The sequence below is a fragment of the Eulemur rufifrons genome, chromosome 7 (assembly GCF_041146395.1).
Source record: "Eulemur rufifrons isolate Redbay chromosome 7, OSU_ERuf_1, whole genome shotgun sequence".
Taxonomy (NCBI): Eukaryota; Metazoa; Chordata; class Mammalia; order Primates; family Lemuridae; genus Eulemur; species Eulemur rufifrons.
This window is the reverse complement of record NC_090989.1, coordinates 208,319,076-208,341,961: the sequence shown is the minus strand read 5'-3', so window position 1 is coordinate 208,341,961 and position 22,886 is coordinate 208,319,076. Positions and strand designations below refer to the sequence as shown.

At 45.7% G+C, this 22,886-nt stretch overlaps 1 long non-coding RNA gene across 2 annotated transcripts; it reads left to right on the top strand.

Annotated features, from left to right (window-relative positions):
- The first annotated feature begins 5,666 nt into the window (after positions 1 to 5,666).
- Positions 5,667 to 22,530, top strand: LOC138387173 (uncharacterized). Of its 2 annotated transcripts, none has more exons than XR_011233920.1 (3): positions 5,667 to 5,743; positions 7,379 to 7,451; positions 22,470 to 22,530. It is a non-coding gene; the product is annotated as an uncharacterized lncRNA (long non-coding RNA). The 2 variants fall into 2 exon arrangements; XR_011233921.1 differs by lacking the exon at positions 22,470 to 22,530 and adding an exon at positions 11,581 to 11,600.
- Positions 22,531 to 22,886: the final 356 nt, after the last annotated feature.

Genomic DNA, 22,886 nt, shown 5'->3' with positions numbered 1-22,886 from the left:
ACTAAAGACATTTGAATACTATCTTACATTCTTGATAAAATATTTTTAAGTGCTTGCTTCTCATTTAAGCCAATTAATTAGAGCTCTTTTTACATATTTTGGTAGTAAAACATCACATACACATAACATATATATAGACACACAAGCATACATACAGACAGAAGTAGATACTTTTAGGTGAAATAGGTGGAAAGTTTGTATTTTGAAAGCACGGAACATACCAAAGGAAGGAAAAAGGTTGCATGTAAAGTCCCATTTAAGCCTTTCCCACGAGCCTGAGAAACGAAGCCTGCAGTATTAAAGGGAGTTGGGTGTCTAACTTAACCATGAAATCTTTTCCTAGTAAGGAGTAGGGCAATTGGATAGTACTAGAAAAGAATGAGCAGAGACCTGATCTCCCAGTGAGCAGAGGGGCTGCAGGGCACACAGGGGATTTTATATTTTACCTTTCACTCTGAAAATGGAGGTAGGGGAGGGAAGTAGAGATCCTGAAAATTCAGGAAGAGCAGAATAAGTGGCTCCGGTGTTAATCGGAAAATCAACCAGCTTACTTGCAACAGCCACCTCAGTGTTGTGAAGTGAAGCTGGTTCTGAAGCCAGGGCCTGTCAGTTTGACTGAAGCAGTCCCAGAACGTCCATGGGTATGGAGGATGCCAGCTCAGGGGGGCCCGCCAGTTCTGGAAGGCAAATGCCTTCCAGGTCTCAGACTCCCCGGTCTCAAGGAGTAAGCACTCCCGCTTCCAGTGCCCTTCCCTTTTGCAGAGAGGGCACAGCCCACTTCCTGGGGCATTCCCTCCTCCAGTGACCCAGATGGTTATGGTGGAAACAGGGTTCAGGTCCCAGAGCAGGTTGTGTTCCTGGTGCCTTTTTGCCTGAGCCTTTTAGGTAATTCTGTCTCTGAAAGCTCTTTTTATAGTGGTAGCCACCATTTGGAAAACTTCTTTTTGCTCTGGGACTTGCTACTAGTCCTGTTCCCTCTTTTTCTGTCACCTTTCCTCATCCTGGATATTAAAGACTTTGAAGGCCAGATTTAAAGTTTTGTTTGTGGAGTTTGAGGCCCTTCTCAAGTTTTGGAGTTTACACCAAATCTCAGGGGCCAACGGGGAGATGAAGAGCATTGCTAAGGCAGTTTGTCCCTCCCTGGTGTCAGGATCTAAGTAAGTAAAGAGGTGAATGGCTTCAGACAGTTGCAAAAGCAAAAGAGCTTGATTTTTCATCTTGGCTTTGAGTAATTTATAATGTCTTTTGATCCAGTAAAGGACCCAAGGAAGGAGCTGGTGCACAGGCAGGGAGGGAGTTTGGAACGGCTGGCAGGAGCGAGTGTGACCAGGTGAGAGTGGTGGAGACAGAGAAGGAGGAGGAGGGGGAACGGGGGGAGCTGAAAGAGAAACATCATCTGGAAGGTGAAGACAGTGGGAGAGATGCAGGAGTAAGACATAACATGTAGCAGCCAGAGTGATCAGAATGTCTAGCAAGTTTAAAGAAAGCCTGAACATAGAGAACTTCAGACAGTGTGAGTGGGGCATCCCCAACTAGATGACCTTCAGGGTGCTGATCAGACAGTAGGCATTCCTGAGTTCTGAGTCAGACCAAAACCTAGAGAGGAGCTTCCCCAAAGCCAGGAGTCCCTGGGTCTGGGTGAAGTCTGGGAGGAGTTGATTAGGAGGTATTCCTCCAAGGCACATCTCCAAGAGTGGCAGACCTGGCACCAGGGTTCTCCATAACCATGAATCTGCCAACTCTTTCTCGAGTATGTGACCATCCCTAGAGACTTACCAAATTCCAAATGGTGTTGGGGCACTGAGAAGCAGCAGAGGAGGGAGAGGGAGCAGTTTTGAGACAGAGGCAGAAAAGTGAGTTCTCCATATGGAGATAAAGAAGTGACTTCCCCATACAGGCCACCACGTTAGGGTGGGGCCTTGTAACAGGGACTGAGAAAGAATTCTCAACACAAAGATTAGGATAATTTTAAACAAAGAAAGTTTATTTTACTTCCCAAAGGTGTGTAAGGCATGACATGAGAGAAAAAAAGGAGAAATGCTGGCCCAGAGGACAAGTAGTTTGGGTTTTGGGTTATAAAGTGTTAAAAAAAAAAAAAAATTGTTGTGGCAGATTGATAAGAAGAGGTCTTGAGAAGTGGCTGCATCTGTTTTTCCCTCTTTTTCTCTTCTCTGGCTTATCAGGGTCCTTGGAATGTGGTCTGACAAGAGCTGGGGTGGGGAGCTTGCATCCCTGCTATCTGCTCAGGGCTCTTCAAGGCTACTAAAACAAACTCTTACAGAAGCCACAGGTGTTTAATCAAACAAGGGGGTTTTGTGCTGTGATCTTTCCCTTCAAAGGGACAATTATGTGCTGTGAGCATCATCCTTTTTTTTTTTTGTTAGTTTGTTTTTTCTCTGTTAGATAGTTTATTAGCAAGGCCATCCTATCAAATGCCATTAGGAGAAAACTGGGGAAAATATATTTTAAAAAGCAACTGGCCATTTTACACATTCTTTAGTACCAGACACATTTTGCTCCTTGACACAAGGAATCTTACAGATGTGACCATAAAGGCTTGAATGATCTTCTTGTAGAAGACACAGGAAATGTCAGGTGTGCTTCAGAGTTGGGGACAGGCAGATTTGTTTTCATTAAAAAAAAAAAAAAAAAAGATAAAAAGAGGACTTGGGGAACTGTGTCTTAAATTAAAATTCCTACAAAATTTCAGAAGAGTCTGTCAAATCCTCCTAATGAAGCTGTAGCCACTAGGACACTCAGGATGTGTGGGCTGGCTGGGTCATCTGGATTTCCCACCTACAGGAAACTGAATGCTATTTGCAGTAGGTTTGCTGGATGGATGCGTAGGAAATGAGTGGCCAGGAGGTGCCTGGGTTTCAGCAATGTTAACATAACAAAACAGAAAACTATGAACAGGATAAAATGTACCTAAGGTAAATGAAATTCTACTCTTAGTATCAAAACTAAATCCTACAACTATTTTTAAACATGATAATTTTTCTACTTCAGCCATTTTCTATAGTGTTTCACATATATTCTACATAAAGTACAAAAACCATTGCCAATGTCTGATCTAATCCAAGTTTAGAAAGATAAACATAGGTAAAATATTAAAATGAAAGGTAAACATTCTGCAGTGGCAGCTCTGGGGCCTCTGGCCGACACCGCCTTGCCCCAAGAGTCTGGGGTTCTTGGTGCACTTTCTGGCATTCAGCTGGCCTCTGCCTTCTGCAGAATCTGTTGTCCCGTCTGTAACCCTGAAATGGCCACAGTGGCCTGCCTGCCTCCCAGAGTAACCAGTGCCCTGTTTTTCAGTGCCCCATTTTGAAATTTTCCTGCCCATTTCTTGCTATATTCTTAATGAGGAAACACTGAGCTTTACCCTCCTTCTTTCCACCAGGCGCTCCCTCGCACGAGTGTCGCCTAATTATGTGCTTGTTTAGAAGTTCCAGAGACTGAGTCTTGGAACAATCCATACCCCCACCAGGAGACTACCTCCAGGCTGCAATTAATCTATGGATAAACAGCCTTCGAGATAGCGCCAGCCCATTCCCCAGCGGGGGCAATAATTCAAGGCAGTCATCACACTGACCTGCACCTCCTTGCCACTCCTGCATGCCCTTTATACCAAATTCCCTTTTAAAACTCCCACCCTCAGCCTAAGACTTTGAAATCCTTTCTTTGAGGTCTGAGCCTTGGCCATTTCCCTGCAGCAGAGCAGCAGCGCCCTCACTCGGTTACAGCAGGACTGCTGGGAAGGCACAGGGGAGGCACACCATGAAAACTGGCAGGCACACAGCAGTGGGGCAGGCACTCCATCAGGAGTGGTGGTGACTGTCCCCAGGCCTGATGTGAACGCCTTGCCCTCTCCACAGTACCAGGGGCCAGAACCCCTGCCTCTGCTTCCCCCTCCCATCAAGAGGAGTTTTGTGGGGAGATAGCTGGAATGAAGGCCCCAAAGGCCACCCAGAGAGGCCAGGGTATAGGCTGGGTACATGCAAGGAGACCCCTGGGTGGGTGTGAAGGCTGAACTGGGGAGACACAGGCTGACAGGGGGCCTTGAGGAGGAGCCACAGCATTCCCTGGCCTACCCACATCCCAACACCCACCAGCATGAGCCTCCGGAGAGAACCACAGGCTGAAAGTCTTGGGCACTACATGGAGGCAATGAGGGCTTAGGCCTCATTCAGAGAAGTGCAGTCTCCTTGCCAGGGGAGGGTGTGGCCTGCACGCCCAAGCCTGGCGGTGCTCCTGCCTTCTAGGAAGACTGGTCAAAGGGATTGATCAAGGTGGGGCATTAGCCATTCGGGACAGTTCTCTTGATCAGGAAGAAGGGAGGTAAGAGGCAATCAACATCACTGCTGTTCAAGTATCCAAAGGGACATGTGTGGTGAGAGCGTGTGGCCCGGCCCATGGAAGAGAGTGGCCAGCACAGTGACAGTCAGGCCGGGCCACAGAAAGGCCAGCCCCACCTCATTTTTTCGGGACAAAAGCAACTATTCTTATTTTTACGTAATTGAAATCTTTGACGTCATACGTGATTCCACATGTTTTTAGAAGATGTAAAGCTACAGTTACATGATAACAATAAGAGGATAGTATACCTTTACCTAAAAAAGTTTTGGGAGAAGTATTTTTGAGAACTTACAGAAAGCTTATGATTATTTATTCTCACCTGGATACACTATCAACTATATTAAAAAATAAATATAATACAAGATGTTATTGAGGATACTGGAGATTGATGCTGAAGAAAGAGCATTTTCCTTTGTGTGCATCTCTGGAGCCGGACTCCTTGGGCCCGATTACAGGCAACTGAGATGCATTCTCACAGCACAGCCATCGGTCTTCCATTCAACACTGTGATCTTCAAAAAAATCTATCGTGCCTTAGTCAGTTGCCCAAAATATGTATCAAGGTGTTGCTTCATAGGCTAAAGCTTTGCTTTTACTGGTGTAACGCTGGAATCCATGCCTTGCCCTGGCACCTCCAGGGACGCTGCAGAGGACGTTTGCTGTCAAGACAGGCAAGGCTCCGCAGAGGACCCAGCTGCAGATTGGAGACCTTAGCACTCAGGAGTTTAAACAGTCCTGAGAGGAGGGGGGCACTGTGGGCAGAGTGAATCTCCGGGCAGGGCACTGAGGCATAAAGGATGTGATGTGCTCACAGGACAGACAGGATACAGGATGGAACTTGGCTGTAGCTTAGGAAACCAGACAGTGAGAAGAGAGAGCCAAGTCTGGGCAGGTGGTTAGGGACACGTTGTAGGGGGCCTCAGATATCAGAATAAGGCACAGAGACTGTGTTCCACAGGCAAGGTGGGGCCACAGGAGGAACAAAGGTGACCTGTTCTGTGTGAGGATGACCCGGGGGGAGTGCGGAAAGGACGAGGGCCTTGCAGGGAGGTGGGGCACGATTTGTTTCAGAACACAGAATGGGAATCTGTTTCAGCATACTGTGTCTGAAATGGAGGTAACCATCACAAGCGAGATGAAAGAGACCATTTCATTCAGAATTCAATCAATTCTTGAAGGTGCTGCAATGGCAAGTTTGTTCATCTCCTGGTAAACAATCAGATTTTATTTTTGTTTTTGTTTGTTTTTCCTTCTTTTCTCAGCAGCTACAATTAAGTCAACGTGGTGATTTCGCAGGAGCAGTGACCCGGCTGCGTGGGAAGGGTGCGTGTGAGCAAGGCCTCCGGCTCCTGCCTGGATTCTCTCATCATGGATTCCCGGGAGGGAAGGTGAGTGCCCTGCAGGGCCTCCGTGGGTCCTGAGCTCCAACCTTCCCCAGCCTGAGTGCAGAGTGTGAGCACGTCCTCTTTCCTCAGGGGAGCCCTGCCTCCCGACTCCAGGGACTCTTTCCTGGGAGGAGGCGTGGGTGTGGGCTGGAGAGGCTGCCCCAGGCCAGCCTGGAGACCCTATGACTAGCTCCCGGTGTTTGCTGTGCCCTGTGCCCAGTGCTTGTTAGGACTGGGCTGCGAGGACACCACCCAGCAGACGTGGGTCATTTAGAGACTCCACAAGGAGGCATCACTCAGCTCTGGGTTAGGGGCACAACTGGATGACCCTCAGGGAAGTCTGATAGAAAATGGTGAGTGTAGGTCTCTGAAAACAGGCGTGGGGGAAGAAAGGCTGGGGGAGGGGTGCCTAGGGGATCTGCAGAGCCAGTGACAGAGGGACCCAGGACGAGACAGGGCCTTGGTGGGTCAACAGGGACTTTGCATGAGTCTATTAAAGGAATTCACTTTCAGTGCTGGATCCTCATGGTGATTATTAGTTTTCCGTCAGTATCACGTCTGGGCACTTGTGTCTCTATGGCCTGAAGGCTACTTTAGAGCCCATGTGTTTTTATACTCCACACTTCTCATCGCCTCCTGAGCACATACTGGCCTCCGTCCAAAAGCATGGACAGCAAGGAACAAGGCTGGGGGTGGAGGAAATGGGCAGCCCAGCACTGTCTTCCAAGGAGCTCTGCTTAATACATGGTCCAACAGAGCCTCTGACAACTGGAACCCCTAGGCAGTGCCTGGGCAGGTATCACAGAGGCATTTAGGAAGAGAGAGAAGAAATCAGTGTACTTCCCTAAATGCAGATGTTGCCTAGAGCATGCCACGCTGGTTCACAGCTCACCAAAGAATCTTTCCCAGTAAAGTTGTCCTTAAAAGATTTTTGAGTCAGGGAATAATCTCTGAGACTTGAGTCTAAGAACAATAGCAGTAACAACCTAACAACCACTACACATTCTAAAATAGCTGGAGAGAAATTCAATATGTGTGTGTGCAAAGATTTATTATTAATGTAACTCCAGGAAATGGCTGAGCTGGCATAGACCTAATTCCTTTCAGTTTAGAGATGCATGGCGTCTATAACACATAGGCCGTTCATGATGGCCTGGATGTCACTGTGAGCTTCTCTGAGCAATTGGTTAAGTGTATTTACTTACTTAAGGATAGAAATTGTAATTCATTGACCACTTTGTTTATCATTAGTATAGAACGTAAGAATGGGGAAAGTATTGCCACAGAAACTTTCTATTGAGTTTTTGGCAACTTCCCTCAAACTTTCTCAAACTAAATGTGAGCCTTTTCCTGTATCTGAATTTTTCCTTGGTAGGAACTTTAGTAATCAAACTTTTGCTGGAGAGTAGCATTATAGCTCCCTCGGGATTGTTCCCATTTCTCAGGCAATTGTTTTGTCTAACTTTTTTTAAAAAAATCATACTGAATTTGAAGTGCTGAAAGGAAGATAAGTTCTTCAGTCTGAATGATTAATAAGGATATTACAGAACAGAAAAGAGAAGACAGAAGTTGAAAAGCAAATGAAATTTTCCCTGGCACAAAAATCAAATTAGGTTTTTCTGAACTTCTGTTTTATAGGCACAGCCCTGAGGCTTTGTTCTGGTATCTTCCTTGCCCATTTTGCTCCTTTTATGGTCACAGCTACTTCTGGGTAAGTTTCCTGACCCCTAAATCTTTTTCAAAGATTTAGCTCTTCCATAGTATCTAAAGGATTCTTCATAAACTTGGCTAAGTGAGCTACTATGCAAGCCTTTTCTGGATTTCCTTCTTTCAAGATATTGTAGCAGGACTCTTACTCAGTGTGTATTCCCGTGCAATACCAGCATGAGGAAAAGATTAAGAAATTTAAAAAAACAAGGTAAATATATTTACTGATAATGAACTTTAAGATACATTAGGGAATTAGTAATGACCTACTAAGTTGAATCATGAAATTTCCATGGGGTGAATCAACTTGGTTGAATACGGATGACGTCATCATAGAGTTCAACCTACAGACCACCTTGAGTCCCACCTCCCCTTCTCATTTTGTTTGTTTTTTGTTTGTTTTTTACTAATTCAGGGATTTATTCATGTTATTACTATATAGAAATTTGCATGGTAAAGGTTAACAGTAAATTCAGAAAATCCATTACTTCTGCAGAGGGAAGGTAATTAATTCAAAAGGGAAAAGGTGTACAGGTGGCTTTAGCAATATTCTTTTGCTTCAGTTGGCAGTGGGTACTGAGGTGTAGGGGAGGGAAAAAAGGCTTCCTTCCACTGTCCTAAGTTTTTTGGTTGGGCTACAAATTAAGCTGACAAAAGACAGGTTAACAGGAAAAAAACATATTTAACTACATAGGCAAGGGACTCTCACACGGGTCAGATGACTGACGCTTATATATTAATATTACAGCATCTTCAGCTATAGAAGGAATGGGGGCAGGGGTTTGGGACTTTGGGTTGGTGGGGTGGGGGTTGTAGCCACATAAGTTCTGGGAAAGTGAGGGGAGAAAATAAATGATGAATAAAGCTTGTCTTGTTATGCAGATAGTCTCTCAGGTAACAAAAGTTCTCTCAGTGCAGCCCTCCCTAATACAGATTTATTTTAGGTATTTTGCATGGCTGGTGCAGTATTCAAGACTTGGTTAATGTTACATACTATATTAATAAGCCAAAGAAGAAAAAATCATTTTTGGTTATGTAAATTGATGCAGGAAAAAACATTTGACAAAATATAACACCATTTTATAATAAAAACTCTCAGACAACTAGGGAGAGAAGGGGACTTCCCAAACTTTATCAAGAGCATTTACCAAAAACCTATAGCCAACTCTTACCAGAAACCTACAGCTAACTCATATTTTGTGGTTAAAGACAATGTTTTCCCCCTTGGGTTAGAAACGAGGCAGAGATATCTGCTCTCACCATGCCTATTCAACAAAGAACTGAAAGTTCTAGCCAACACAAGCAGGCAAGAAAAAAAGTAAGGCATACGGATTAGAAAGGAAGAAATAAAACTGGCCCTGTTTGCATATTACATGATTGTCTATGAAAAATCTCAGAGAATCTACAAAAATCTTGTAGAAATAATAAATTACTTCAGCAAGTTCTCAGGATAAAAGCTCTATACTCCCAAACTCATCACATTACTATGTAATAATGAATATGTAGAAACTAAAATTAAAAACACAACACCTTTACAATTGTTCCAAAGAAAATGAAATACTTAAGCATATATCTGAAAAAACTTGTACATAATCTGTAGGGTGAAAATTACAAAATATTGATGAAAGAAAATGAAAGACGAACTAAATAAATTCATACACATGCCTTGTTCATGGTTTGAAAGATTCACCCTAGCAAAGATGTCAGTTCTCTCCAAATTGATCTGTAGAGTTAATAAAATTCTTATCAAAACCTCAATGAGATTTTTTTGTGCACATAGATAAGCTTATTTTTAAATTTATATGAAAAAGTAAACCCTAGAATAGTTAATTCTTGAAAAAGAAGAATAAAATACATGAATGATTTTACTAGATATTAGGTTGAGTATATAGTTACAATAATCAGACAGTGTGATATTGGTAGAGAGATGAATACATAGATCAGTGGAACAAAATAAAGAACCCAGAAATTGACTCACGCAAATATGCCCAACTCATTTTTGACAAGGGTACAAAAGCAATGAAAGAGGAAGGAGTTGTCTTTTCAACAAATGGTGCCAGAGAAAATGGACATCCATAGCCTAAGAAATCTCAACTTAAACCTTATACCTTATACACACAAATTAACCTGAAATGGATCACAAACTTAACTGTAAAACATAATACTACAAGTTTTTAGAAAAAAAATCCTAGAAGAAAATCTTTGGGATCTTGGGCTAGACAAAAGTTCTTAGTTCTTATTCATAAGTGCCTTTTCATAAATTTTTATTTTCAATAATAGATCAATGGGTACCTTCACTTATTCTGAGAAAACGGAGAAGTATTCAATGTGCTCTTTCAGGTTTATAGGCAAATCACATGGATTGATCATTCATTGTAAACCTATAGTTAGTTGATCAGTAGCAGAGCCATCTGTAGTAGAATATTTTCCTAACAGAAAAATTCTGTATATGATAATAAAATATTTGGAGGATTAAAAGGGGAACCAGGGGGTCAGGGTGAGCAGGAGATGCTGCCGGTGGGGGTGAGAAGGGAGGAAAGTTCCCAACCCAAGCACAGGCAAACCTGGCAGAAACTGCTGGAAGGAGACAGAAAAGTCACTCAGGCTTCAAGTCTACTGATTAATTGTAATGTGCCATGCTTTGTAGAATAAAGAAAACAGTGTTTTCCAGCAAAAACTAGAACAGGTAACACAAATCTAAGGATAGTTTCTTTATGACCAGTTTTTACACAGAAAGATGGGGGAAAGAGTAATATTTTTAAGTTTTATAGCTGGCTTTGGGGAAAAGGAGTTCTGGTTTTTATGACCCACCTTGGGGAAGAGGGGTTCTAGCATGTACAGCTATCCTTGAGGGAGAATGAGGGGCCAGAGACAGAAGGTCAGGGAGAAACATTTTCTTCTGAGGCCTTCATTTTGGGCTAGCTTTTTCTGAGCCCCAACATGGATTTGAATGCGTTTTCCAAAATTGGCTTAACTACCAAATTCTTTATTTGTTCTATTTTGATGTTATATAAACTCATAAATGTTACAATCACCAGGAAGATTTTGGTTCATTCACCCTCCCTCAAATACTGGCTCAGCTCACATCCCTTGATTCCCTTTGCTCAGAGTTTCCACCTCTGCCAGTGCTGAATTCCCAGTACAAGCTGTGGACTACACATTGATTTGGCTCTACCCTCTCAGAAAACCAGTGAAATATCAATGAGGAATGACATAAAAATGAGAAGACATTCACAGAAACACTTTTAAGTCAATTCATACTTTGAATACAGAGTGCTTCAATAATCAAGAATTTAACCACTGTTAAATTATCCATATGCTGATTAAGGGGGACAATGTTACCCTAGTAAAAGGAACATACACATGGTAGCCCATGAAACCAGTAGGGTGCTGTTAAACAGAGAGTCCCGCTTCAGAGATCGCCAGGTGTCGCTTTTTTCAATTTTGTAATTTACAGTACTTCCTAAGACCCCTCTGTGCATGGATACATCAATGCACTATCTCATTTGATAACCATATCTCTGAGAGGAGGTTGCAAGATTTTCACACTTGCACTGAGTCTTCCAGTGACATCCCACTTCACCTTGACAAGTATATCTGACCACCCCACTGTGTTAGAGATGACAGACTGTGTGAAATAATGGTATCCTTCCTGCAGAAGGTTGCTTGGGAATGTAGATAGTGTGCAGTGGATTGACAAGTGTAGACTCTTATTTAAATCCATTTTCTATGTCAAGTGATGTGTCCAAGGGATTGATTTTGGCATCAAAACCAAAATACTTCTCTTCCTGAACTTGTTCTTCAGACATTACCCTTCAGTAGCAAGTGCTGACAACTACAGATGCTGCCTTCACTAAAACTTGATTATTGATCAAATAATCTTATCTTGTACCCCCTGAAGTAATGTAGTGGGAGGAAGAGCTTCAGATCTACCCGTGCTTGGGGAGGGCTGCACTCACTGTAATTGCTTGGCCTGGTGACTAGGACTCTTTCTCAACATTTGCCAGTTTGTGAGCATGATCAATGGATTTGGATGCTAAGAATATTTATCTTATGTTTAATTCTGCTCAATATTTTTAACACCCCTGCATTACTAAACAACAGTCTATTTTTTTTTTCTTTTCTGTCCCTAGAACTGCTTACATGATTCAAAACAAATATTTTCCATTGGGCCTTTCATATACGAAACTGAAGTTTAAAAAGTAGTAAATCAAACTACTGCCTACCACTACTATTATACTTCAGAATTTTGGCGCCTGTCTTTCAAAAGCAACAGGATACATGCAACCATTAGGTGGAAATGTAAACCACTGCATTCTTAACCACAGTGGTTCTTGGGTAAGGTGTGTGCTGCAGTTCCCCAGGCCCTGCCTGAGGTCCCTGCTGCTGGTTCCCACACCCCTCAGCCCTGCTGGCCCTGGCGGGCCCTGAAGTCCTGCATTCTAACTGGCCCTGAGCTCCCATCTTCCCCAACCCACCCAACCTTTCATGTGTCCCTCCTGCACCACAGCTCTGTGGTTTCTGCAGGCAATTGGGAAATGGTCCACTTCCTTCTGTGTTTCCCACCTTCTGCCTGTGAAAGGGACACTGATCAGAGGTCACTGTTTCAGAGTCTGGGGAAATGGCTCTTCTGGAGTTTGTGGCTCTCACTTTCTGGACAAATAAATGTGGTTGCCTGATGCAGCCCAGAGCCCATGGTTGTGTTGCATTCTGGGTCCGTTCCCTTAAAAATACCAGTGTTTCTGCAAGATTTCTGTCATTCTCCCAGTCAGTAAAATGCTTTATGAGCATTTTTTCTGCGGCTCTAGTATGTTTATTAATATATTCATTTATTTGCCAATGATATGCATGCATTGTGGTTCTGTAATTGATATGTATGACAATACTTCTGTATATATATTATGAACTTTATTATATATATATGTAAACCTCAGAAGAATGAGATGAAAAAGAACCTAAATGGAGCTCTAACGTTTTCTCTCTGCACCTCAGCATGCTGTGTTGCCCTTCCTACTGGGGAAAGCCCACCCTGGGCCCCACCACCAAGGTACCTCATGCCTGTTAAGTGAAGGCAGGGTGGGACAACATGGGGACGACTGCTCCAGAAATGATTTTGTCTGCTTTTGCCTCCACTCCTTATCTGTGATAACCATCTTAAATTGCAGGTGTGTTCAGGATTCAGGGAAAGGTATCCTTTCCAAGATGGAGTCTGTCCCACAGGGAGAAGTGGAACGCACTAATGCACTGTTTTTCATGGAAGTTGTAAAGTCAAATTTCCTTTGCTTATCTTTAGTTTCCTCTTAAACCATACCATGATTAAAAATAAGACCGCTATTAAGAGAGTTACCACACTATGAAATAAGTCATTATCTAAATGACAAAGTGGCTTTTTTTTTTTTGCTGAAATAATGATATGCATCCTGACCTGGTGGTGGTAGAAATAATTTCCTGTCAGGCTATCACCTGCCTCACAGATGAAGGGGCTTCTCCCCCATGGGCTGGATGACGTGGTGGGGGAAGCATCGGTTTGAGTCAGAAGATGTGGGAACCAAGCGCATGTGTGGTTGGGGGATATCTCAGGGTCCTCATTTGTCAATCAGGTTACTGGGATAGAGGACAGGCCATAGTTACTGTTTTGACAGTGGCTCTTCATCTTCCTCCCCTCCTTCTTCTTCATCTAAAATCACCCCTAAGTCCCTATACAATGAGGGATGGTATGGAGTGAGCTGGGGGTGAAGCGTGGTGTCACCACTGAGCAAATGGGACCACCACCCAGTGCTTCTTCTGCCAAGGTCTGCTTCCTGCTTGGCTTACACACACGTCTGTCAGATGTGCTGACCATCGTGAACCTGCACCAGTGTGTCCTTGATCTGCCTTCTGCGGACCCTCCCATCAGACAGCCTCCTGGGAGTCCTTCCATTTAACAGCCAATAAAATATGTAGTTACTTGACAGGGGAGAATAGCTCAGCTTCCTACCTGAAGCCTCCATCTTCTCTTTTACTTACAAAAGTTCAAGAGAATGTAATCATTTTTCCAGAAAATATTTTTCCTGGTTATTTGGTTTGGCTTCATGCTCCTTTCCAAGGGGAATAAGAGTGACTATAGAACTTTACAAGCCACATTTCCCATAAATCACTTCTGTAAAAATATTTTGGCCCACAGGTCTTACCAAAAAAAAAAATTAGGAAGAAAAAGCTTAGATGACAGACCTGCGTCGCCTATGTTTCCTTTGTCATGGTACCAGGATGAGATGAGGTGGTCATGTTTTCCTATGAAAGATACTAGCGTTTCCTAAATCCTCATCTATTTTCCCAGAAGTTCCATTATTTTATATCTTTTTCTAGAATATGGTTTCATCTTATTTAAAGACATGATTTAGGCATACGGGCTGATACTTCCAAAAAGAAAATACCATTCCCATGATTGTGGGACACTGTGGATGTGGTTGTTCATAGGGGAATGTTGAGTTATTCTGGTCACTTGATATTATTGACTGGACATTACAGGTCACTGGAATGGCCACCTTGCATAATTCTATGAACATAATAAGAAAATCTCACACAGGGAGCAAATTTCAAAAAGCTAATAGCTATAATTGTGTAAGATACATTACTATTTGACTGTGTTATTCTTAATTTAAAAAATAGATATACAACCTCAGAGCCCTCCCATTAGCTCAACCCTACCTTGTTAGAGAAGGCACCATGACCCTGTCATCCCAATGAGTAATCTAAGACACTTCATTAGAGATAGACACTTGACATCTGTTTTTATCTTAAGATAACAGGATTCTATGAACAGTGAGAAATATATAGTCTCAACTAAGTGCACAATTTGACAAGTGTTAGGGATATACTGAGACCTTTATCATTATTATCATAAAAATGTTGGTTAAATATATATATTTTTTAATTTAACAAATGTTAAAATGTCAATTCCCAAGTAATTTGGGACAATGTATATCTGAAGGACAAATTCAATTATATATTTTCTAAGATTTCAAAATTATTTTAATCAATGTGTCCTTTTTGTCACCCTGCAATGAATATAAAACAGAGCCTGACTGCCTGAATCTTGGGAAATGTATATTTCTTGGAATTATTTTAAAAAGAAGACAGAAAAATGGCCAAGAAACATATGAAAAAATGCTCAACATCTTTAATCATCAGGGAAATGCAAATCAAAACCACAATGAGATATCACTTATCTCCAGTGAGAATGGCCTTTATCAAAAAGTCCCAAAACAATAAATGTTGGCGTGGATGCAGAGAGATAGGAACACTCATACACTGCTGGTGGGACTGCAAACTAGTGCAACCCCTGTGGAAAACAATATGGAGATACCTTAAAGAGATACAAGTAGATCTACTGTTTGATCCAGCAATCCTATTGCTGGGCATCTACCCAAAAGAACAAAAGACATTCTATAAAAAAGTCATCTGCACTCAAATGTTTATAGCAGCACAATTCACAATTGCAAAGATGTGGAAACAACCCAAGTGCCCATCACTGCAAGAATGGATTAATAAAATGTGGTATATGTATACCATGGAGTACTCTTCAGCTACAAGAAACAATGGTGATATAGCACCTCTTATATTTTCCTGGATAGAGCTAGAACCCATCCTACTAAGTGAAGTATCCTAAGAATGGAAAAATAAGCACCACATGTACTCACCATCAAACTGGTTTCACTGATCAACACCTAAGTGGACATGTAGGAATAACATTTATCGGGAGTCAGGCAGGTTTGAAGGGGGAGGAGGGGTGGGAATATACACACATATACCCGATGCACACGTTTGGGGGATGGACACACTTGAAGTTCTGACTGCGGGGCGGGGGGCGGCAAAGGCAATATACGTAACCTAAACATTTGTATCCCCATAATATGCAGAAATAAAAAAAAATGAATTCTTCTAAATAGTTCAGCAGGTTAAGATGATTTAGCTGAACATTAGGGTTAGGATTTTATCATATTCTGCTACTACACATGGGAACGTGTAGTACCATCTGAGGGCACTGTCACATTTTGAGGAGCAAAAATAAACAATGTCAGTTAATTATTTAATTTTTACTATCAATTTGTTAAAAGTTCTAATAGAAATAGCGCTAGAAATATGTCTCATTTATGAAAAATCTTCCTATGCTTGCTAATGTAGCTTGTTTCATTTTAAAAAATAAGGCAAACTTCACAAACCTGACACAACCTGTCATGTGCAAAATATCATGCCAGCTGCACAGCCCCACAGGAGCGAGTGGGAGGCAAATGCATCTTTGCAGGTTTGTCTCCTCTGGAGTCCGTTTGCCGAAGGCGCCTTTCTTCACATTTCCAGAGTAAAATCAGTCATTTTGAGTGCAGGGATTTGTGCCCAATAAAATAATGTGGCCCCTAATGTCATTTGACTGGATGATTACTAAAAGTAGACCAAGAAGATAATTTTCGCTCACTAGATAGTGACAGTTTTGCTTGCTTTCAAAGTTTGGGATTTTTCTAAACTGTGGGTCAGAGCTCAAGCTAATGAAATTTTGTGAAGGAAAAGATTTTCCAGATTTATATGTGCAATCTGTGATTTTTTTCAGAAGAAAGAAAAGTAATAAGATTAGAAAAGAAAAAAATACACAAGCATTCTCTCCAGGGAGCACGGCAAATCTCTGAGATTCTCTCCTGTGCTGCCAGTTTGCCAAGTGCTGTCAGAGCCATGAAGAAGGACCTGTCACCGGGTGGCTGATCAGGATCCTAAGGATAGATATGAGGTCTCTGTCAGAGGTCTCAGTGTAAGGTCTCTCGGTGTTGGTCTCTGACAGAGGATGTGGGGTGTCTCAGTGTGAGTCTCTGTCAGAGGTCTCTGTGGGAGTCCCTACCAGAAGGGTCTGTGGAGGTCTCTCAGTGTAGGTCTGTCAGAGGTCTCTGTGTGGGTCTCTGTCAGAAGTCTATGTGGGGATCCCTGTCAGTGTTCTCTGTGGAAGCGTCTGTCAGAAGTCTCTGTGGAGGAATCTCAGTGTGGGTCTGTAAGGCAAATGCATTTGTATAGGCAATAGGTTCTTAAGCCAAACTAAAATGATTGCTGGCGTGTCTTCTGCCGGCCTTTAAGTCAGCATGGTTACGTAACCATGATGTCACCTCCTATGTGAATCACGCCTTTGCTTGGCATGTTGCCATGATTGTTCTGAGCCATATAAAAGCGCTCACCATGTTCTTGCGGTGGGTTACATCCCCCCGGCAATAAAAGAACATATTTCCTTTACCCACTACTGCTTGTCTCTTCTTTCAATTCCCAGAAACCTGCTCCGGTACCTTCGCTGGCCGCAGAGCCCCCTCCCCACAGAGTCTCTGTCAGACATCTCTGTGTGGGTCTCTGTCAGTGTTCTCTATGTGGGTTTCTGTCAGAGGTCTCTGTGTGGGGTTCTGTCAGAAGTCTCTGGGGCTGTCTGTCACAGGCACCTATGAGGGTCTCTGTCAGAGGTATCTCTGGGGGTCTCTAAGTTTGAGTCACTGTCAAAGGTCTCTATTTGGGTCTCTCTCAGAGATTTCTATGAGGGTCTCTTAGGTGGGTCTCTGTCAGAGGTCTCTGCAAGTCTTTGTGTGAATGGCTATCAGAGGTCTCTCTGGAGATCTCTGTGGGAGTCTCTGACAGAGGTCTCTGTGGGGGTCTCAGTGAGAGGTCTGTGTCAGAGGTCTCTGTGGTGGTCTTTCAGGGTCCCTCTTTGTCATAGGTCCTTGTGGGAGTTTTTCACTGTGATTGTCAAAATTCTCTGTGGGGATCTCTGTCAGAGGTCTGTTGTGGATTCTTTGTCAGAGGTCTCGGGGAGTCTCTGTAGATATCTCTGTCAGAGTTCTTAATTTGTGTATCTAATAGAGCTCTTGGTTGGTCTCGATGGAGGTCTCTGATATCGTCTCTGTGTCATCAGAGTTCTTATTATGAGGTCTATCACTGAGTATCTCTGTCAGAGGTCTCTGTGTGGGTCTCTGTGAGGTCTTTGTGAGAGGTCCCAATGGAGGTCTGTCAGAGCTGTGTTGGGGATCTCTTTCCAAGGTCTCTGTGAGAGGTCTCTGTGGAGGTTTCCCACTTGGGGTCTCTGCCAGAGGTCTCTATTTGGGTCTCTCTCAGAGATTTCTATAAGGATCTCTTAGCATAGGTCTCTGTCAGAGGTCTGTTTTGGAGTCTCTGTTAGAGGTCTCTATAGGTGTCTCTGTCAGAGTTCTCTATGGGCATATCTGTCACAGTTCTCTCTGGGGGTCTCTGTCAATGTCTCTGCCATCTTTGTGGGGGTCTTTCTGTGGGGGTCTCTGTCAGGGGTCTCTGTGGAGGTCTCTCTGTAAGGTCACTGCTCAGCTCCAGCATTCCCAGGCCCTGGCTCCCCTTGCTGCTATGCCCCTGTTGGCTTCCCTGTCCCCAGCGGACACGGGACAGGCTCTAGGAGCAGCCCAGGCACAACACTGGCCCTCCAAGTACCCCAGCTCTGGGAGCAGCATTGAGGCCACATGTCTGTGAAGGTCACCAGACTGTGATACCACAAGCACCTGAGTCCTGTCTTTTCTACCAGTCCTCTCTAGAATTCCAGAGGTGACAGTGCACAGGCTGGTCACATATGCAGTGAGAAAAGCCACCTTCCTACAAAGGCTTTGTGCCCCTTGGTCTAGCCCTCTGCCATGGGGCTGCTGCCTGACCCCCTTGGCCTATGGGTGCACTGGGCAGTCACTGTTTAGAGTGCCAGGTGAGCTCTGCCATCCTCCTGGTTGCCACCTCTTCAATTCTTCTCCCACACTCCACCCTCATCCTCTGTCTGCCACCATCAGATGGTTCCCCATTCTGGTCACACCAGAGGGGAAAGCGGGTGGCCAGGAGGGCAGACGAGGCCCTCGCACCTCCTGCTGCGCCCACCCAGACCGGCCCTGTCTTGGCCGCTGCTTTCAAAGGGAGGAAGGTGGAGGATGGGAGGGGCACGCTCCTGTCACCAAGGCTGAGCCCAGAGGGGCCAGCAGGGACCATCTCTTGGACTTGGCTCTGGGCTGCCTCTCCAATCCTTCAGCAGGCTCTGGGCAGGGTCGTCTGTTCCTCACCAGGAAAGTCATGGGGGCCAGATCTCTCTGCCCCTGCACCCAGGGCCAGCACCTCCACCCTGAAACTTCCTGACCCACTTCAGGCAGTGTGAGGCTGCCTGGCTCCCACATTCCTGCAGCCTGAGGGGAATTTCCCCACTTAGAGGCCTCTGTAAACCCATCCCCCACCACTGCACAAAGTTCGTGTAGAGGGAAAGCCTGGGCAAAAACAGTGTGAGTCAGATCCCGGGGTGGGGTGTCCACAGGGTTTGCCAGTCCTGACGGTCCTGAAGTCTCTCTGTAATGACCGAGTTATGAAAAGAAGGTGCAGTGCGGGACCTGGGGTGACAGAGCATCTGCCAGCTGGTCAGCCTCCCCATGCCTGTCCCGCCCAGAAGCCACACCCAGGCAGAGCGAATGCTGACCCCTTCCCTGCAACCCAGCATCCCACACGGAAGCCACTACCTCTGATGAGAAAAACACATTTATTTGGCCCATGTTCTTGATAAGAAGAAGCCATTAGCATATACCAGATGTGCTAACATGAGGCAAAACAGGTTTTCTCTGCCTGAATAAAATTTATTCTGTGAGAAAATTTTCCCATAAGGAAAGGCATAAAAGGCAGAATCTTGCTGACCGGACAAGTGTGTTGTCTAACGGAGAAGGTGGCCCGAAGCTCTTGCCACCCTTGGCCTATGCTGGCAGGGACTGGCCGGGAGCACAGGCTCCCTGGGTGGGGAGGCCCAATTGCTGTCCCTCTCTGTGACCCACTTGTTCTTGACAAGATAGCTGTGGCCCATGGGGGTGGGGTGACTGGAGGCTGTATCTCTCATCACTCTCCTTTGCCCTCTGTGGTAGGGACCTTTGGGGTAGCAGGAACGCCCATCCACTGGGGCCTGGGGTTCCTCTTTGCGGAAATTGAACGCCAGGGGACGATGTTCTTGCCTCAGCCCCAATTTGTCCACTAAAATCTGTCCAACACATGTGATGATTGCCCGGACCTCATCAGCCCTGATGTTCATAGATGACCTTGTGGCTTGCCCTGGGCTCTGGGCAGTGGCTGGCACAGGCTTGCCTTTCGGCAGGGGATCTTCCTGCTCTTTGCCCTTCTTACTGGGCTTGAGGCGCTGCAGAAAACGATTGATCTTTTCTCCGAAGTAGCTTTCTGGAGGTGCCTGTCCCTTCTCTTGTGGTAACTGAGAGTATTTGTTCCCAGGGGTTTCTCTTTCCCTGACCTGAGCAGGGCGACTCATCCCACTGGATTGGAAGGGCCTTGGTCCTGCAGACCTTGGTTCATGCTCCCTTGGTTTGGGCCTCCTACTGCTCTCTCTCTTGTCAGTAGGGCCACACATATTGCTCTGAGTCTTCCAGGAGGCCCTCACTTTTGGGCTTCTGGGCTCCTGCTGTCCCTGGCTGCTCCCTCCATGCCAAGTGGGGTCACATAGCCCCTGAGAAGTTGATGCGTCCTTACTGGGCACACTCTGGGTACCAGACAGAGAGGCCTGGGAATTGGACTGAGGTTCCTGAGAAACCAACATGTCTGCTGTGGGGAGTATGTCGGTGTGACGGCCTTGAAAATGGAGGCCAGTGGCACAGTCTTGGAGGAGGACACCAGTGGCAGGGCCTTGAAACTGCTTCTCTGATTCTACCTCCACTTTGAATGAAAACTTACTCGTAACCTTTGTTTTCAGGCGTAGGTCTCCTGGATGCTGGGTACCAGAAATTCTAGAGAATGAGGAGCTTTTACTGGGCCCCAGAGACCCTGAACCCAGATTCACATTAATGGTTTGGGAGTCTGCCATCACACTGGCTCCCAGCATGACTTCCCAAGCAGGGGGCTTTTCCTCCTTGCCCTCTACTGGCTCCATGGTCTTCTCGGCCCTTGAACATTGGGACCCTACGCTGAGCCCCAGCATTGCTATGCTACTGCAAGGGACTCCTGAGGCCATGCTCTCCTTCTCCTCCTGTAGATCATGCCTGGCCATTGCTGGACTTGGACTTGGCTCTGGGCTGCCTCTCCCGACCCCCAGGACAGTACTACTCTTCCACGTTCTGCTTCCAACGCTGCATGTGAGAGGCTGAGAAGGCCACCTTCCCTCCTGTCCATTGGGAGAGGCCTCTGAGTGCCCACGGTTGTCACCAGATTGGTCATCTCTCCGGTCCCTCTGGACTTTCTCACTCACAAGTGAGGGGGCAGAGAGAAAACCAGTCAGGGTGAGGACTGACTTTTTTGTTATCACCTTCTCTCCTGGACCTTTCCAAGGATGTTCTCCCAGAAAATTGGCAACCTCAGCTATGGAGCCATCTCCAAATTCACCAGTGGCCCAGGAGGGAAGGCTGGAGAATGGAAAGGGTGGGGTTTGACGCTCAAGATTTATGCGCTCCAGAGACTGGAGATTGGAACCCCACCTATGCCTCACACGAAACCTTATAATATGTGCTTCTAGCATCTCTTTAGTGCAGGGATCAAGGAAAAAAAGCTCCTGGGAGGTGTTCACATGGCATTTCTGACCCCTCAAGGATGCTAGATTTCTGGGCTTATGGTGGGTGTCAGACTTGAGAACAGTACGGCTGGCAGTGATCCTGGACTGATGCTCACGCACAGGGACCGTGCCTTCGTTGATCTCCCCCATCTTCTGGTCCAATTGGAAATTCAGGGTTTTGTCAACCTGCTGCTTCTCTGGGCCCCTGGGTACATAATTTCCTGATTTATACCTCTGGAGCCTAATCCAGTCACTATCTGACTCCTCCTCCTCCTTGTCGTCCAGAACTTTCACCAAGGTATTTTTTGAACCTATGTATAGATCTTCTGGGAACCTCTTCAGATCTTGCCCTAGGTTCCTGGTTGGGTCCTTGTCTTCTTTGACACTTATGGAACTCTCCTGAGAGAATCTTTTAGAGTGCCTGGACCCCATCTTCTGTTCATCCTTGCTGCTTTTACCTGCAAATGCCCCATGCTTGTCTTCTGCCCCAGGCTGACCCCTCCCTGGGAATTCACCCTGAGGCTGCATCATGGGTGCTTGGGATCTGCAGGGAGGGCCCAACTGGTCTTTATCGGGGGTGAAACTCCTTTGAATATGTTGCTTGTGCTGCTTCTGGTGCTCAGGGATGATCAAATCTCCAAGAAGAATGGAGCCAGACTTGTGGCTCTGGGAGTCCTCGCTATCCTGGGGAAGGTCTGGAGTGGGTTGGCTACAGGGTGCCTGAGAGTTTTTGAGCAGAGAGGATAACATTTTCTTCCACCTCAGTCGCTTCTGCAAGGGCCATTCCAGATGCTCACCTGCAGTTGGGATGAGGAATTGTGCCTTCTCCTGGGATGTAGGGCAAGTTGTTCTACAGCTTCCTGTAGGGTCCCCTTTACTCTGGGGTGGAGAGCAATATGGTACTTCTGGGGGAGCAGGAGACAGAGGGACCTGGCTGTGGATCTTATCCAAAGGTGGGGGCTGGGGCTGGGGCTTGGGCAAGGTTTGAGTCAAAGACTGGGGCTGGGGCTTGGGCAAGGTTTCGGTCAAAGGCTGGGGCTGGGGCTTCGGGAAGATTTCAATCAAAGCCTGGGGCTGGGCCTCGTGGTGGGGCCCAGGCTGGTCCTGGGGAGGTTGTGAAGGTTCTTCCCTCCAATTTTCTGAAGGAAAAAAGTCAGGGACTTCATTGAAGGAAACAAAGCGACGTGGTGGTTTTGTAGAAGGCTTCCTAGAGACCCAGGCAGCAGCTACCAGGGACTCGCTGTGCAGAGTTGGGAGGCCCCAGAAGAGCTGGCCGCATTTCTGCTGTAAGTGGTCCCCCATGGCCTTCGGATGGGAGAGCTGCTGAGGACCCGGCAGCTGCTCTGGTTTCTCTTTCATGTTCCAGAAGAAGTATGGAGTTGTGGTGTCCCACTCCCAGCTCGGTGACTTTACCATATTCCCCAGAGAACCCTGCGGGTAATCGGGGCTCACTTGTTTCAGAAATGACCTATCCTTTTCTTTTTCCTTCCACAGCTTCAGTCCTGCTCTCTTGGTAATGAGCATTTCCAGGAGCTTCCGGACATCACAGTTGAGGAAAGCAGAGCCACCACCCTCTCTCTGCCTGTGTGTGGGGTCTCCCCACAGCCAAGCGTCAGGTGGATGGTGGAGAAGAGGCTCTTTCTGGGATTTGCTATGTGGCGAGGTGGGAAAGAAAAGGGCCTTGGCAGCTGCCCACCACCAGGAGAGGAAGAAAATGGTGCGTTCAAGGCCTAAGGTGGCCAAGACAGGAGGCACCGAACAAGAGTAACCTGGAGGTGAGCTCTCTGGGACAGTGCCTGGGGGGATTCTGATCAAGTCAGACTGGTCTTCTTGAGGTTGTACTGGCAGGGTGGAGGCCAGAAGTGAAGGGCGCTGGGCCAGGGGAGCCGGGGAAGCCAATGGGGATGAGGT